Raw genomic sequence first — 17054 nt, forward strand, 5'->3', positions numbered from 1 at the left:
GCTACTGCAAGCACACTGTGTACTCAGGGACATACACCCAGCTCATGGACTGGACTAGGCTGCATCTCCGACCTTTTCACTTGCTGTAATAGCAATCACTTGCTCTGAAACTACATGGATGCTCGTTAAATCCCTGCCTTATCTTGCACTTTTGCGCATTTCCTCCTCAGCCAGAGATACACGGCTCACTGTATTGCTGTATTGCCATGCATTTAGCAGAGACCCAAAGCCAGGGATCTTGTCTGAGACAGTCCTCAGTCAAGTCAAGGGGGATAGCCTTTGTTCCAGGGGGGTGGGGTGGGGGCATGTCGAGGGAAGTCATTTATATGAGGTTGGATCTGATCAGTTTGCTGCTCAGGGCAGGAAGAGTCAGGAGACACCACATCAGAGGTACAGAACTGAATATCTGTCAGCCCATCCCCCGACATGACACTTTCTGCCTTATTGTGGGGTCTTTTACTCCTGGAATGAGAGAGAAGCCGGTATTAAGAAAGGTGAAATTTGGTGGCACAGCTGATAATTTTGTTGCTGCAATAAAGAGCTGACCCACGAAAGTGAATAGGCAGCACAAAGGGCTTGCAGAGTTAATGGTGTCGAGGGTTGGGGTGGGTGAGAGTGAGTAAGGGAAGACATTGCAGGTAATACTGAGAGTGATAGAACATGAGCCTTGGTTGGAGGTGGGCACAGCAGCAGGAATAGAGTGAGTGTGAAGGAACAGAGAGAGTATGCTGGCAGTTACACTGGAGGAGTGGAGAAGAGCATTGACCTTCTTCCTAAATTGCTGTGCATTCCTCCGAACAAGTGAGATTGCATTTACCCTGGTGGCAACCATAGACCATACTGGCATGATCTTGAATTGTGGCCTTCTCTGCTGATCCTGGACGAAGTGGGCATCCTTCCTGTGTACCATCCCACGCAGCAGGATCTGCAGGTCCCTGCCTGCAATGCATGGTGCCAATTTTTCCTTTTCTGTCATGCCCTGGCGTAGCGTCACAAACCGTGCAAGGTAGCTCCAGACTACCAGTGCTTGAGCCTTTCAAAGACCATGCCAGCACCAGAGATTCTTGTCAATTCCAGGATATCCCAGCAGTGGCAGGTTGTTTGAGGAATTGAACATGGTAAGATCAGGCTAGAATCCAACAATAGGGACCCTAGGATAGGTCATTAATGAGAGCAATACAGCAAGAAAACTTCTGGGACTTTGCAGTGAATAACCTTCCAAAAAACCTGATGCAACCAGCATTTAGCCAAAAACAATTCAGTCCCATGTTAATCATTTACCTCACAGTGCATAGCAAGGTGGCCAATAGTATATTGGGAACAACTGGAAGTCATCCATTAGGGCAGCACAGTGGCTCAGTGGTTAGCACTGCTGCCTTACAGCGCCAGTGACCCAGGTTGGATTCCACCCTCGGGTCACTGTTTCTGTGGAGTTTGAACATTCTCCCTGTGTCTGTGTGGGTTACCTCCCACAGTCCAAAGATGTGCAGGCTAGGTGGATTGGCCATGCTAAATTGCCCATAGTGTTCAAGGATGTGTAGATTAGGTGGCTTATAAGGGATGGGTCTGAGGGTCAGTGTGGACTTGTTGGGCCGAGAGGCCTGTTTTCACACCGTAGGGATTCTATGATCAAGGCAGTCTTTATTGTCCATGTTTAGTTGATATATCCAGAATGAATCCCTTTGCAAAAGGCTTAAATATTTTAGAAAAAGTCCTACTTAGAACAACTTGCATTTGTATAGCACCTTCAATATAGAGAGACATCCCACAGCACTTCACGGGAATGAGTATCAAAGGAAATCTCACACACAGCTGCATGAGGCAACATTAGGAAAGGTAAGGTGGGCTTTGAAGAAGAAGTTTGGAAGATAGGTTTAGAAGAGGAATCCCAGACACAAGGCTTCATCATGTGAAGACACAACCAATAGTTACTGATTGCCCTGCAAGTCTGGCACGTGTAGGAAGCCAGAAATGACATTTTGGAAATGTGTGGGCTAGAGGAGACAAAAAAAAAGGCCAAGGCCTTGGAGGGATTTAGAGAGGAGGATTTGAATATTAAAATTTAATTCCACACTCTAATAAAGAGAGAATTATAAATTCTCAGGGAACAGAGATCAGGAGATCGTTAGAAATTCATTTTGACTGGCAGTGTAAAATGGGTGAAAATATACAGACAGCCTAGTTACACACTGCCTGATTTTCATTTTTATTAAAGTTGTCATGATGGGATTTGAGTTGAGTTTTCTACAAGGCTAATCATGAACCTGAATTACAAATTGACAAAACCAGAGGACTGTTGTATTGTACCTACAAAGGTGATTTTCTCCAATGCACCTCTCAGTTACTTGTAAATCCAAGAGCCTAGGAAACTAACATGACTGAGATCTGCCACAGACCAAATCCACCCATTTTGTTTATCGGCCAGTTTTCATGATTTACTATCATCTGTTAATGCAAAGAACCATTTGATGTCAATAAATCTAATTTATTGAGCATGATGCTTTGACTGTTGGCAGGTTTAGTTCACTGGGCTAAGTGGGTTCATAAACTTTCAGCTCCTGCACATTGACACAGTTTCAATGTCACCCAGCAAACACGTCACCCAGAGAGAGAGAAGCAGAGCTCATTTCAGAAATTCATTGTTCAGATATTAAGTGTATTCTACTGAACGAATTCTACCTTGATATGAGATGAGCTTGATCAGCTAGCTGATCTCAGATTGGAATCAACCCTCTCCCCAATCACTGAGTGATCTCGGGAGGGATGAGATGCTTCTTCCACTTATTCCAGACCCTGTTATACCTTAGCCCAACAATTATGTAAGAATCAGGCAGGATCTACTGCAATAACATGTATTTGCATGGTCATTTGTTTCAAAGATGTGCATTGAATAGAATTGAATTGAAAAGTGAAAGGAAGCTGACAAAACTCAATGATGTTTATTTATTTTGTTCATGGGATTTTGGCATCCCTGTCTAGGCTTGCATTTATTACCCATCCCTAATTGCTTTAAGGGCAGTTAAGAGTCAAATCATAGAATCCCCACAGAGTGGAAGCAGGCCATTTGGCCCATTCAGTCCACACTGATCCTCCGAAGAGCATCCCACCCAGACCCACTGCCTTATCCTATCCCTATAACTCTGCATTTCCCGGTAATCCACCTAGCTTGCACACCCATGAACACAATGGGGAACTCAGCGTGACCAATCCACCTAGCCTGCACATCTTTGGACTGTGTCAGAAGAAACCAGAGCCCCATCATAGTGACGGGGAGAATGTGCAAACTCCACACGGACAGTTGCCTGAGGCTGGAATCAAACCCATACATCTGATGTTGTGAAACAGCAGTGCTAACCACTAAGCTACAGTGCCATCCATGTATCACTATGGGTCTAGAATTACATGTAGGCCAAGCCAATAACTTCCTTAAAGGGCATTATTGTACCGTGGTCACATAATAATCATTAGAGTTGCTCTTCATTGAACTTAAATTGTACCTGAGATTTAAACCATGATCCAGGACACAAGCCTGAGTTGTAGATTACAAGCCCAAAGATACTGCCATTATTCCACCTCATCTCCTTCTGCTTATCTGTCAGGAGCTCTCCATCCTGTGTTGCCCACAAGTCATAGAAGACCTCAAGCCTTTCGACAGTCACACAAGCACAGATGATATCATGCTCAAGAGAGGATGTGCTCATCATGGAGCTATGAAGTACCACTTTGACCAGACTTTGAAAGAGAAAGCACAGGAGCATTCTCAGACTCACCCCCATCTTTCCACACTGACTGGCATCATGTATAAAGGTGCTTCTTTAAAAGGAACAAAATAAAGAACTGCAGGTGCTGAAGATCTGAAGCAAAAACAGAAACTGCAGGAGAAACTTGGCAGGTGTGGCAGCATCTGTAGAGAGAAAAATAGATTTAACATTTTGAGTCCAGTGACACTTCTTCAGAACAGCTTTCTTATAAATGTTCATGGGATGTAGGCATTACTGGCTGGGCAAACATTTATTGCCCATCCTTAATTACCCAGAGGGCATTTAAGAGTCAACCACATTGCTGTGGGTCTGGAATCACATGTAGGTCAAACCAGGTAAGGTTTTGCAGATTTCGCCAGCTGGCTTTTTATGATAATCAATTAATTCTAGACTTTTTGTTCTGAAACCTGAATTCAGATTTCACCACCTACCATGGAGCAATCCAAATTCATATCGCCAGGGTTTTGGCTTGGTGTTCTGGATTACTAATCCTTCAGTTTACCCTAGGCCATCACCTCCCACTAAGGAAGCTCTGATGAAAAGTCATCTAGACTCAAAACATTAGCTTGCTCTCTCTCCATGAATGCTGACTGACCTGCTGTGATTTCCAGCATTTTTTGTTTCCAGTACACTTCCCACTGAGGCAAATGCTCACGGTACTAAACAGCTGTTAGTAGCACATTCATTCAACACTTGGAGCAGAAGACAGGGTAAACAGGCCAAACTCCAACTCAATAATCATAAGAAAGTAGCTTTCTCCATTCCAAATGACTTCAACCAGGCAACTTGTTATTTGCTTATTTTAATTTCAGTGACAGTGTACTTCTGAAGGGGAGCTGGAAATTTTAAGTTAACCAAACCAGTTGCTTCAGAATTGAAAATAGGCAAATAAAAATCAGGAGATGGTGGCTAAGTGCCAGAAAAGAAAGTCTGTTGTGGTAATCGAACACCAAAGCTCTGAACTATTACTCAAATTGTACAGCACAAGGCCATGCAGAAAACATTTAACAAAAGAAAAAGGCTCAAAACCTAGACTTGAATCACGTTTTCTCACAGCAGGATGTAGGTACTAAGCTTGCTGTTTCCTGAGTGATGGATCTATGTTCTCACTGGAAAGAATGAGCAGATTTACATTTGACAGCTTCATCAACCACTAATGGATTCAACTGTGTTACAAAAGACAGGAATTTCAGACAAGATTGCCTCGATTTTAACAAATTATGGTGCTTTATCTTGCCACTTGAATACTTCCTGTCATAAAATGCTATCCAATTAAAGAGGTGCAAAGATTGTGTATAAAATTGTTTGATTATTGCCTTCACAGATTTTCTCCGTCTTTCTCTCTCTCTCCCCCCCCCTCTCACTCCATTGTTTGTATATAAGCCTGCTTGCTCAGTTATTTCCTATTGTAAAGCTCAGGGAGAGAATGATCCAGATGCTACCTTGGCTAAAGCATTAACCCTGTAGGTACTGAACAATTGGAGAGCTACAAGATAGATTTGCATCTTTCTGAAGTCAATCAATACATGGATGGAAGACAAATGAGAGGTGAAATTTGAAATAGTCTGAAGTGAAAATGAAGAAAGAACATAGTGTGTCGATCAGTTCAGCATCAGTAGATTTCAATGCAGATGTGCCCATAGTAAATGGTAGCGCAGACACTTAATGGGTTTAAGTTGACTCAGGGAGTCCAAGTTGCTCTCAAGATATGCACCCTTTGTTGTTGTAGTCTAGCGTTAAAAATAATGATGGAAGAGCCTTCAGTTTTCTGATCATCACATGGAGACTAGCTCCACAGCCACTGGTGTGTTTGTTAGAAGGATTTCCAGATTGATACTCAACCTTTCTGGCCATGTTATAAGCACAGCTTCTTTGGCCAAAAGTCCTGGAGTGGGACTCAAACCCAAAAGTTCTGGCCTAGAGGCACATACGCTACCCAACTTCATAAATACTTAAGGAAACGTGAAATGGTTCTTATATACATCATGTAAAATGTTTACCTCCATTATGTCACACAACAGTTCAAACTTAAAACAGGAACTTTAACACGACTTCAACTAGAGTGGCATGGTGGCTCAGTGGTTAGTACTGCTGACTCACAGTGCCGAGGACCTGGGTTTCATTTGACCCTCGGGCAACTGCCTGTGTGGAGTTTCCATATTCTCTTCATGTCTGCATGGGTTTCCTCCTGCTGCTCTGGTTTCCTCCCACAGGACAAGGATGTACAGATTAGGTGGATTGGCCATGCTAAATTGCCCCTTGGTGTCTAGGGACATGTAGGCTAGGGGGTTTAACCATGGGAAATGTAAGGTTACAGGGATAGGATAGGGCAGGGGGCTTGGGTCTGGGTAGGATGCTCCTCAAAGGGTTGGTGTGGACTTAAAGGAGTGAATGGCCTGCTTCCACACTGTTGGGACTTTATGAATATGTGTAAAGGCTTAGGGCACTTTTGGTCCAGTGGTAGTGGTTCTACCTTTGAGCCAGGAGCCCTGGGCTCAAGTCCCACCTGTTCCAGATGTGTGTCATAGCATCTATGAACTAGTTAATTAGAAACTACATACTCTAACAAATTAGGGCTATTGTGATGCCGGGAGGTCTGGATTTGAATCATACTTGCTCCAGAGGTGTGTAATAGTATCTCTGAACAGGTTGATTACAAAATATCTACCACGAGAAGGTTCACCATACTGGATGTGGCTTTGACTGTGATATAGTGGAATGTGGTCCAGAGGTCTGAAGTTCAGTGGTCTGGTCTGAATTAATTGATGTTCTACAATTACTCCTATAGGTACCAGCAAACTCATAACATCCTGTAAACCCATCCAACTCTATTCCATGCCTCAGCTCATCTGCTGCTGAACCCTTCATTCTAACTTACGTTAACTATTAATTCTTCCAGTGTACTCCCAGCCAGCCTTCTGCAGCCTACATTACACAAAGCAGAAGTCAGATTAATCTCTTGCAGCCATTTTCTTCATTCACATCCAATCTTATTGACCCAATACTACTGAGCTCATTGACTTACACTAGCTCTGATGTGCCAAGTTTAAAATATTCACCTTTTTAAATTCCTCCATAGTCTCAGTTCCCCACTATTTTTGCACTCTCCTCAAGTAGCTACACAGCCTACCTGGATACCTGAACTCTCTTACAGCCTCTTAATCATCTCCAATTTTAATTATTCCACCATTCCAACACTCCCTCTTATATTTGCTTTGATGCATGGACCTCTGAGATACATAATTGGCAACAACTTTTGAAACCAGAAGACAATCCTTTGGCTCACTGATCACTGCCAATCGGCATGGACAAAACCTCACAGTGACTACGTAGCCTCGCAGCTTAGAGCAAGTACTGGCTATGCCAAAGGCCTGAACTCTGGAATTATCTCCCTAAACTTCTGCATCTTTTTCTCCTCTTTTAGGATGTTCTATAAAACTCACCCCTTCAACCAAGCCGTTGGGCATGTATCCAAATATCTACCCAGGAATCAAACTTCCCTCCTGTGAATCACATTAGGATGTTAAATAATGTAAGAGGTGCTATGTAAATTTAAGATGTTGTTATTGCTTAAGGAAGTTTCAACATTGACAGGGAAGTGTATCCTGGAATAGAATGCAAAGGCAAGAAAATTAAATTAATTTTACTTGGAATGTTGCTGAACCACTTGGTATGATGTGCATATTTCCATTTTCCAAATTATCAAAAAAATTGCTGGCATACTGCAGGAGATACAAAAAGTAATATTTATTTCATTCAGTCATACGTTGTGGGAGTAGCTGGCTGGACAAAGATTTATTGCCCATACCTAGCTACTGTCGAGAAGGTAGTAGTGAGCTTCCGTCTTGAATCACTGCGATCCATTTGTTGTAGGCTAGGGAGGGAGTTCCAGAAGTTTGTCCCAGCGACACTAAGGAACACTGATATATTTCCAGGTCAGGCTGGTGACTGGCATAGAGGGGAATTTGCTGATGGTGGTGTCCCCCTCACAATCTATCCCACGCAGAGAGGGATAATGATAATACTGTTCAGGAAGGTTTGAATAGACTGGGGATAGATGTGATTAGGGTCTTTAAGCAACGAAAAGGTTCAATTGAGTAGATGTAGAAAAGATGTTTCAACATCTTTCTTCTTAATTCTTTCATGGGATTTGAACAGCATTGGCAAGGCCAGAGATAGGGTGAATTGTCAAAGTCTTTTTCCCAGGGTAGGGGAGTGCAAGTGAGATGGGAAAGATTTAAAAGGGATCTAAGGAGCATTTTTTTCACATAGAGGGTTGTGTGTCTATGGAATGAGCTGCCAGAGTCAGTGGTGGAGGGGGGTATAATTACAACATTAAAAAGGCATCTGGACAGGTATATGATTAGGAAGGGTTTAGAGGGATATGGGCCAAATGGTGGCAAACGGGACTAGATTAATTTAGGATACCTGTTCGGTATGGACGAATTGAACCGAAGGGTCCGTTTCCATGCTGTACAAATCTATGACTCTATTTTCTTGCCTATTCCTAATTACTCTTGAACTGAGAGTTCAAGAGGGCCATTTCAGAGGGCAGTTGAGATTCAGTCATGAACCAAAACAGAAAATAGCATCTGTGGAACAAGAAACATAGTTAACATTTCAAATCTGATATGACTCCTCTTCAGTTCTTCTGTCACACCAGATTTGAAACATTAAGTCTGCTTCTCTCTCCACAGATGCCGCCAAACCTGCAGAATTTCTCCAGCACTTTCTGTTTTGGTTTCAGATTTCCAGCATCCACAGTATTTGGCTTCTATTTGAGATTCAACCACATTGCTGTGGATCTGAAATGGCAGATAAACCAGACTGGGTGAAGATGGCAGATTTCCTTCACTGAAGGCCATTAGTGAACGAGATGAGTTTTTACAACAATCAATGACAGCTGTCAGCATTACTGAAACTAACTTCATATTGCAGATGTATTAATAGAGTTTATTTTCCACCAGCTGACATTTTGGCGGAGTTTATCGGATCGTTTAAAATTAAGAACTATAAATATAAGGCAAGTCATTCATAAAGCCTGGAATACTGTGTGCAGTTTTGGTTCCTTTTCTGAGGAAGGATGCTCTTGCTCTCGAGGGAATACAGGGAAGGTTTACCAGGCTGATTCCAGGGATGGTGGGACTAACGTATGAGGAGAAATTGACCAGGTTAAGATTGCTTTCGCTGGAGAATGAGGGGGGATCTCATAAAGACTTATAAAATTCTAATAGGACTAGACAGGGTAGATGCAGGGAGGATGTTCCCGATGGTGGGGGATCACAGTCTGAGGATTCGGAGTAGACCATTTAAGACCAAGGTAAGGAGACATTTCTTCACCCAAAGAATGGTGAGCCTGAGGAATTCATTACCACAGGAAGTAGTTGATGCCAAAACATTGAATGTATTCAAGAGGCGTCTTGATATAGCACTTGGGGTGAATGGGATCAAAGATTATACGGAGAAAGCAGGATCAGGTAATTGAGTTGGATGATCAGCCATGATCATGATAAATGGCGGAGCAGGCTTCAAGGGCCGAATGGCCTCCTCCTGCTCCTATCGTCTATGTTTCTATGAAACTTTGTTAGAGAAATAGTGGGAATGTGGAACCAGCTACCACAAGAAATGGTTCGGATCAATACCATGGATACATTTTAGGGGAGGCTCAATTAACATACCCGGAATAAGGAAGGGCAAGGATGTGCTGAATGGGCGAGATGATACAGGCTGAGAGTCATTAAGCCATAGAGTTGTACAGAACAGAACCAAACCCTTCGGTCCAACTTGACTGTACCAACCAGATATCCTAAATTAACCTATCCCCATTTGCCAGCATTTGGCTCATATCCTGCTAAACCCTCCCTATTTATATACTGATCCAGATGCATTTTAAAAGAGGAGGCTGGCATGGAGTATAAACATGAAAATAGATTAATCGGGCCAAAGGCTTGTTTCTGAGTTGCAAATTCTATGTCAATCTGTGCCATTGCACCTTTGCATGTCACAAAATGAATATTTACCAAGCTAATTTGAGGCAAAAAATTGGGACGCTTCCAAAAGATTTAAAAGCAACACTATCGAGTTGATAGAACATTCCTCCACAATTAATTTTACTTTTGACTCTTCTCAGCTCTGGAGCAGTCACTGTACATGGTAAGTGCTCCCTGATCTAACACCCACCCCCACCTCACCGTCTGCCTTGATTAGCCTGTAGTAAAGTGAAGTCTCATGGAAAATGACACGGTGTAATTAGAATCCAGGGTTGCAATCCCAAATGTTCACAGGCCTGAAGCTTCTGTCATAAAGAGTCACTGATTGCAGGAGGCATGTTGTGGTGTAGACCGAGGCCTCAGCGTAGTTAGTTAGACAGGGTCAGTCACTATATGTAATAACAACTCAACAAAGAATGGTTATTGAAAGGCAAAATTAGAATCTGGTGCCGCAAGATTCAAACAATTTTATTTGCTCTTTAAACATTACTGCATCTGAAAAGCAACGTGTAATTCCGAACAGCCTTTCCAACTTCACTATGCGTTCTGTGAAGTGTACTGAGAATAAAAAGAGTCACTAAAATCTCTTTGAGTTCCCGATAATTACCACTGTCTTTGACATGACATCTGGGACACCGGTGTTGTGAAGATCATATCACAAAACTGTTCACCAAAGCAGCAATATCCTTGGACATCTTGCTAGACAATTTGTTTTACTGGTAACTGCAAGAAAATTCAGCTGGTGATGCGGTGATCCATTTAAAACCGACTTCCCGTATCCCTTCAAAGCTCTAATTTTCAGAGTGGATGTTCAAGGTGCTAATTTACCTATTCTCTGCAAATTTCCAAAACGCTCATACAGGCCTGAGATATAAATTTAACAATTCTGGCTTGTGAAGACTTTTCTTTTAATATTGGGACATTTAGGGGTTGGAATGCAGTGGGTTCATGGCACTTTTCTTGCATGAAAGATACTTCTCTTAAGTAGGGTTTGGAGCTGGAAAGTACATTTCTTAAATGTCACTATGTAATTGCAATGAATTTTACAGAACCAGGAACCCAAGTTTTTACAGAATCACTTCATGGAGAGGTAGTTTTGCAATTTAAAGGGAGCCGTAACATTACGCAGGAAATACACAGAACTACTGACTTAAGGCAGCTATCAGAACCTTAAGATTTTGAAATATAATTAGTGAAAATGTTCCAATCAGAGTGAGCTAATTTTGCTTCTTTCAGGCTTCCTGTCATATAAAAACAATTTCAATCAGTGGTCTACAACTCTCTCTTACTCCATCCAAACTATCTAAACTCTGTGGAAATTGTTAATTTAAATTCAACTAACTCAGCTTCAGATAATCCAAACCAAATTAAAATATTCACTGAGAACCTCTCATGGATAACCACTTTTCCCAGATGAGTACTTTCTTTCAGTTTCACACTTAATTGTTAAGAAAATAAGAAACCTTCTGTTTTAAAGCAGGTTTTTTCTTAAAATTCATTCACAGAATGTGGAGTTCCTAATTGCTTAGAGGGCAGTTGAAGGGTCAGCCATATTGTTGTACCTCTGGAGTCATGTGGATGAAGCAGTTTCCTTCTCTAAAGGACATTAGTGAACTAGATGGGCTTTTCCCCTGATAATTAGCTAGCGCTGCTGTCTCACAGCGCCAGGGACTGGGGTTCAATTTCAGCCTCGCCTGATTTCTGTGTGGAGTTTGCATAATTTCCCCATGTCTGTGTAGGTTTTCCATGGGTGCTCTGGTTTCCTCCCACAGTCCAAAGATGTGCCAGTTAGGTATATTGGCCTTGCTAAATTGCCCATAGTGTCCAGGGATGTGCAGGCTAGGTGGATTAGCCATGGGAAATGCCGGGTCACAGGGACAGTGTGGGGGTGGGATGCTCTTCAGAGCGGTGGTGTGGACTCAATCGGCTAAATGGCCTGCTTCCACTGTAGGGATTCTGTGAAATAGTTTCATGGTCATCACTAAGCGATTAATCCCAAATTTGCATTGAATTCAAACTCCACTATCTATCATGGTGGGTTTTGACCCCAGGTCCCCAGAACACAATATGGGCCCCTGGATTAATAGCCTAGGGATAATGCCACTAGAGTATTGCCTCCCCTTTAGGTGAAACATGATAATCTCCAGCTTCAGCAAATTAGGATCTGCAAAGTTCAATGGAGGGTATGGAAGAAGTTTTTTCTTTGTTCAATGCACATCTTCACTGCCTATTGAAAGAAAACTACTTTTACAACTGTGATATAATGGAAAATCACAGAGTCAGCTGGGACCTAATTCCTGACCTGCATTCCCAGGAGCACCAATTGCAATTTTCATGAAGTAGGGGTGGCCTCCCTATGGCTACATGGTTTACAGCCCCTCAGAGATGTTGTGAAATATAGTTCATATCTCATAGCCCTCAGAAAGGTATGTTTCAAATAACTTACCGAGCCTCTTCCATGTACTCTTCATACCTTTTCCATGTCATCTGTTTATGTTGATACAGTCATCGGAAGAGTTATTATGAATGCTTGCGTGGACTCCAAAACACACTATTGAATTAACTCAGCTGAATTCTATTTTCACTAGTGGAAGTGATGTGTTTGCTTTGATTGATTGACATCTTTATTAAGTTGTCGTTAAGCTACTAATAAAAACAGAAGTTGCTGGAAAAGCCCAGCAGGTCTGGCAGCATCTGCGGAGAGAAATCAAAGTTAACATTTCGGGTCAAGTGACCCTTCCTCAGAACTGACTGGAAATGTTAACTCTGATTTCTCTCCACATATGCTACCTGACCTACTGAGCTTTTCCAGAAATTTCTGCTTCTGTTTCTGATTTACAGCATCCACAATTCTTTTGGGGTTTTTTTTGTGATAATTTACTATTCCTTTGACTTTTTTTTCCAATGTCTGTATGTTTATTTGGGCTTTGTAAAAATTGTTAATTTAAATTCAACTAACTCAGCTTCAAATAATCTAACCTAAATCAAGATATTCACTGAGAACCTCTCTAGCATTCTTATTTGAATGTATAAAGTCAGGCACAACTTCTGATTTTGATGTAATCTGATTGACGCTTTAATGGAGTTGTAAAAGTAGCAAAGAATAGGTGCTTTTTGAATGCATTTCAAAACTCAGCCTTGTTGTTATATGGTTCCTTGCCTCTACAGTGCATGTTGGCCAAGTGGGCATGGGAAAGCAGGGAGTTATGGAAGTATCATGGAGGTGGCAAGGAGGGCATGGACGTAACTTGGAGAACTGTGCTGGAGGGTATTAATGGAGACTGAGAGGTGAGGACTGTGCCTCTGACCACCTTTGACAAGAATTGGGATGAAGTCCCAGAGAACTAAGTTGTCCTTTAACCAGCCCACTTTGGCATTCATTCACCAACTGGTTCCAATGTTGACATTCTATCACCTGAGATATTTTTCGTTCAATTTCATCATGGATTTCATCAATGTTGACAGATCCCAATCAACCCCACCCCACCTCCTAGGAATGAAGATTGTGTGTGCAGGGGACATACACTGTGGAGGCAGGTCTGCCAAATTGGAAAATTTCCTTACTCAAGCATTGATGGCAACAGTCCAGTCCATTTGTTTGTTTAGCTATGCCTCCTCAATCCACAATGAAATTGATGGGGAAACATCTCAGTTGATAGAATGTACTGCTGAACTTCAATGGCTCTATATCAGTGTTGAAGTGAGTCTAAATTCACAGTCTCATTTACCACCCTGAGATGACTCCTTATTGTTGATGTCCCTTGAGTGATAGTATGAATGAAAGCAATGGTTGCATTTATGCAACACCATATAAACACCTCACAGCACACCAATACAGAAATATTTCTCACATCCAATAGCCCTTCATGGAGACAAACATGCCACCAACTCTAAGCCATCTAACATCATATTTTTCAACAATATGAGAACATGCCACAAGGATAAGACATTTTTATTCATTAATGAGTAGGATTCAGCTTTTAGGAACAGATATTGAACTAGCAAGTAGCCTAATGTTACATCGATCCACAGAATAACTTCAGGACATTGACCTAACTGCTGGGGGAGAGTTGAAAGGCCAAACATCATCCTCAGTGATTCAACTCCAAAGCAACAAATGAGATACTTTTGAAATGTGAAGATAAATGTAACGTCACCGTAATCGCACTGAGAGAGAGATGACTGGTGATGATATAATCTGAGGGTCACCATGCCTCAGGTGAGGGAAGAGCTGAGAAAGAGAATCCTTCGTAGTAACCTCAGTGAGTGCAGCGATTCAATTCACTCCTGGCTCAAAGCTAGGGACACAACCACTCTGCTACAAGTGTTCCTAAGATGACACATATTCCTGAATAAGAAAGGAAATTGGGGAAGAAAATATGAAGGCATTCAATAGAGCAACTAAATATACCTCATTTTCCACCCGCTTGTTTCCACCATCCCTCAAAATTTCACTCTCCCCAAACACAACATTTCAGGATTGCATCTCTGGCCCTCAGTTGCACCCAGGTTCAACCGTCCCTTCCAACCAGACGGGGCTTCCAGACCCAGGTCAATTGTTATCTTCCTCTTGTGGTTTCCCATCATATCCATGTCTGAGCATTTGACAAGGAGAGATAAAAGAGAAGGAACAAAGCCAAGACGGTAGCAACGAGAGAGAGAGATAACACACTAATTTACTTTGAAGTCCTACACACAAGAATGTAACTTAATTCAAGATAAAGCAACTTGATCCATAGTGATTCCTTCACTGATGTATAGCTAGAGACTGAATAACATAAAGTCATTTGAACATGACACTGTGAACAGGAGGAAAGAAACCTGTGATAGGAATCAATAAGAAGATAGAATTTATGGGGGCATGTAAGTTCCCATGCTGCCAGGTAGTAAGTTTATCCCGTGGGAGTGTGGAATATAATTCCAAATTACTCACAGTCATGTCATAGAATCCCTACAGTGCAGAAACAGACTATTTGGCCCAATAAGTCCACACTGACCCTCCGAAGAGCAAACCACCCAGAACCATTCCTCTACACTTTCCCTGTAACCCTGCATTTCCCATCGCTAACACACCTACGCTAGACATCCCTGAACACATTGGGACAATTTAGCATGGCCAATTCACGTAGCCTGCACAGCTTTGGACTGTGGGAGGAAACTGAAGCACCCGGCAAAAACCCATGCACACACACGGGGAGAACACGCACACTCCACACAGACAGTTGCCTGAGGCTGGATGCAAACGTGGGTTCCTGACCCTGTGAGGCAGCAATGCTAACCACTGAGCCACCATGCCACCTGCCTCCTTCATTCAATTGCTCAGACCTTTGAGTATAGGAGTTGGGATGTCATGTTGAGGTAGTTCAGGACATTGGTGAGGCCTCTTCTGGAGTACAATATGCAGTTCTGGTTCTCCCTGTTTTAGGAAGGGTATTATTAAACTGGAGAGGGTTCAGAAAAGATTTACCAGGACGTTGCCAGGAATGGAAGGTTTGAGATATTAAAATAGACTGGAAAGGCTGGGACCTTTTTTCACTGGAGCGTGGGAGGTTGAGGGGTAACTTTATTGAGGTTTATAAAATCATGAGGGACAAAGACAAGGTGAATGACAAAGGATTTTTCCCTAGTGTTTGAGAGTTCAAAACTGGGGGCATATTTCAACGTGAGAGAAGAAAGATTTAAAAAGGCATGAGGGGCAACTTTCTTGCACAGAGAGTGCTTCATGTGTGGAATGAACTGGCTGAGAAAGTGATGGATCCAGGTACAGTTACAATGTTGAAGAGACATTTGGTTAAGTTCATGAATACAGAAGTTTTGGAGGGATATGGGACAAGTGCAACCAGGTGGGACTAGTTTAGTTTGGGAACATGGTCAGCGTGGACTGGTTAGACCAAAGGGTCTGTTTCCATGCAGTATGACTCTATGACTGAATTCACCTGTGTAAAAGCCTTGACTTTGAGCATAAGTTTACATCAAGTTATATTAGATCTTCTGTCCATTATAGATTTCTCCCATCAACTTCAGTGAAAATAAGAACTAGGAGAAATGTTTAATACTTGGGCCATTGCTCATTCCAAAAGTCAAACTGGAAACTAATTTTATTGCTCATTGTCTTACAACTTTGTACAAATGAAAGCCAAAAATATAAAGGGCATAAAACATGAAGAAAGAGAATGAATTATGCAGCCAATTCTACAGAACGTCCCTCAGCAATCATTAAATCTCACAGTTGAAAGGACCACGTTCAAACACAGTTTTGTTTCCCAGTACCTGTCTCTAAGCTTCAGCGGAGTGACAAGGATTCTAGTCTTGTACCTTTCATGTCAAATCAAAGAGTTTTGAATATCTTGCCACTTTTACTCAATTGCAGCAGGGGAGGTGATGGCCTAGTGGTATTATCAGAGACCCAGATAATGTTCTGGGGACCCGGGTTCGAATCCTGCCATGGCAGATGGTGGAATTTGAATTCAATAAATATTTGGATGTGAAACCATTGTCAATTGTTGGGGGAAAAGCCCATCTGATTCACTAATGTCCTTTAGGGAAGGAAACTGCCTTCCTTACCTGGTCTGGCCTACATGTGACTCCAGACCCACAGCAATTGCCCTCTGGGCAATTAGGGATGGGCAATAAATGCTGCCTAGCAGTGACACCCTCACCTCATGACCAAATAAAGGAAAAAAAAACACACCAATTTGTTTCAGATTCAGATCATAAGATCATACAATCTATGATATCCTGCCTAATGCAGTGCAAGGCTTTGACTTCATAATCCAGAGATTCCAGCACTCTCATTAGAGTCCCAATGGTAGCACCTTCACCCCTGTGCAGCAAGGTTGTGAATTTATAACTCACTGATGCTCCGATGCTGTACTGTCAGAGGTGCAGCCTTTTGGATTAGGTGCTAATCCTTCCCACCCTCTTAGCTCAATAGAAAAGTTCCCATGGGCTTACTTTGAAGAAGACCAAAGGTGTTCACCCTGTGTATCCTGACTATAATTTATCCTTCAAATAGCACAATTAAAACAAGTGTACAATGATTACTTCATTATTTCTGAGGGGTCTTGCTGTGCACCAATTCAATGCTGTTGTTCCTACTTCACAGCCATGACAATGTTACAGAACTACTTCATTGGTTGTAAAGGGTCATGGTTCATCCTACAGTCATAAAAGTTCACTCTAGAAAAGCAAGCCTTTCTTTTCATGGAGGGTTTCCACAGTTCCAGAATTGATACCTTTCTCACAAGCCACTAAATCAAAGGGCCCTGTTAGCTGATTCGAGTGGTTAAGTGGTGGTTATTTG

At 42.2% G+C, this 17054-nt stretch overlaps 1 protein-coding gene across 1 annotated transcript in view; it reads left to right on the forward strand.

The window, feature by feature from the left end:
• Positions 1 to 17054, forward strand: part of LOC109922220 (D(2) dopamine receptor A) — a 79764-nt gene that overhangs the window by 41659 nt on the left and 21051 nt on the right.

Source organism: Rhincodon typus, chromosome 32 (genome assembly GCF_021869965.1).
Source record: "Rhincodon typus isolate 14 chromosome 32, sRhiTyp1.1, whole genome shotgun sequence".
NCBI classification, from domain to species: domain Eukaryota; kingdom Metazoa; phylum Chordata; class Chondrichthyes; order Orectolobiformes; family Rhincodontidae; genus Rhincodon; species Rhincodon typus.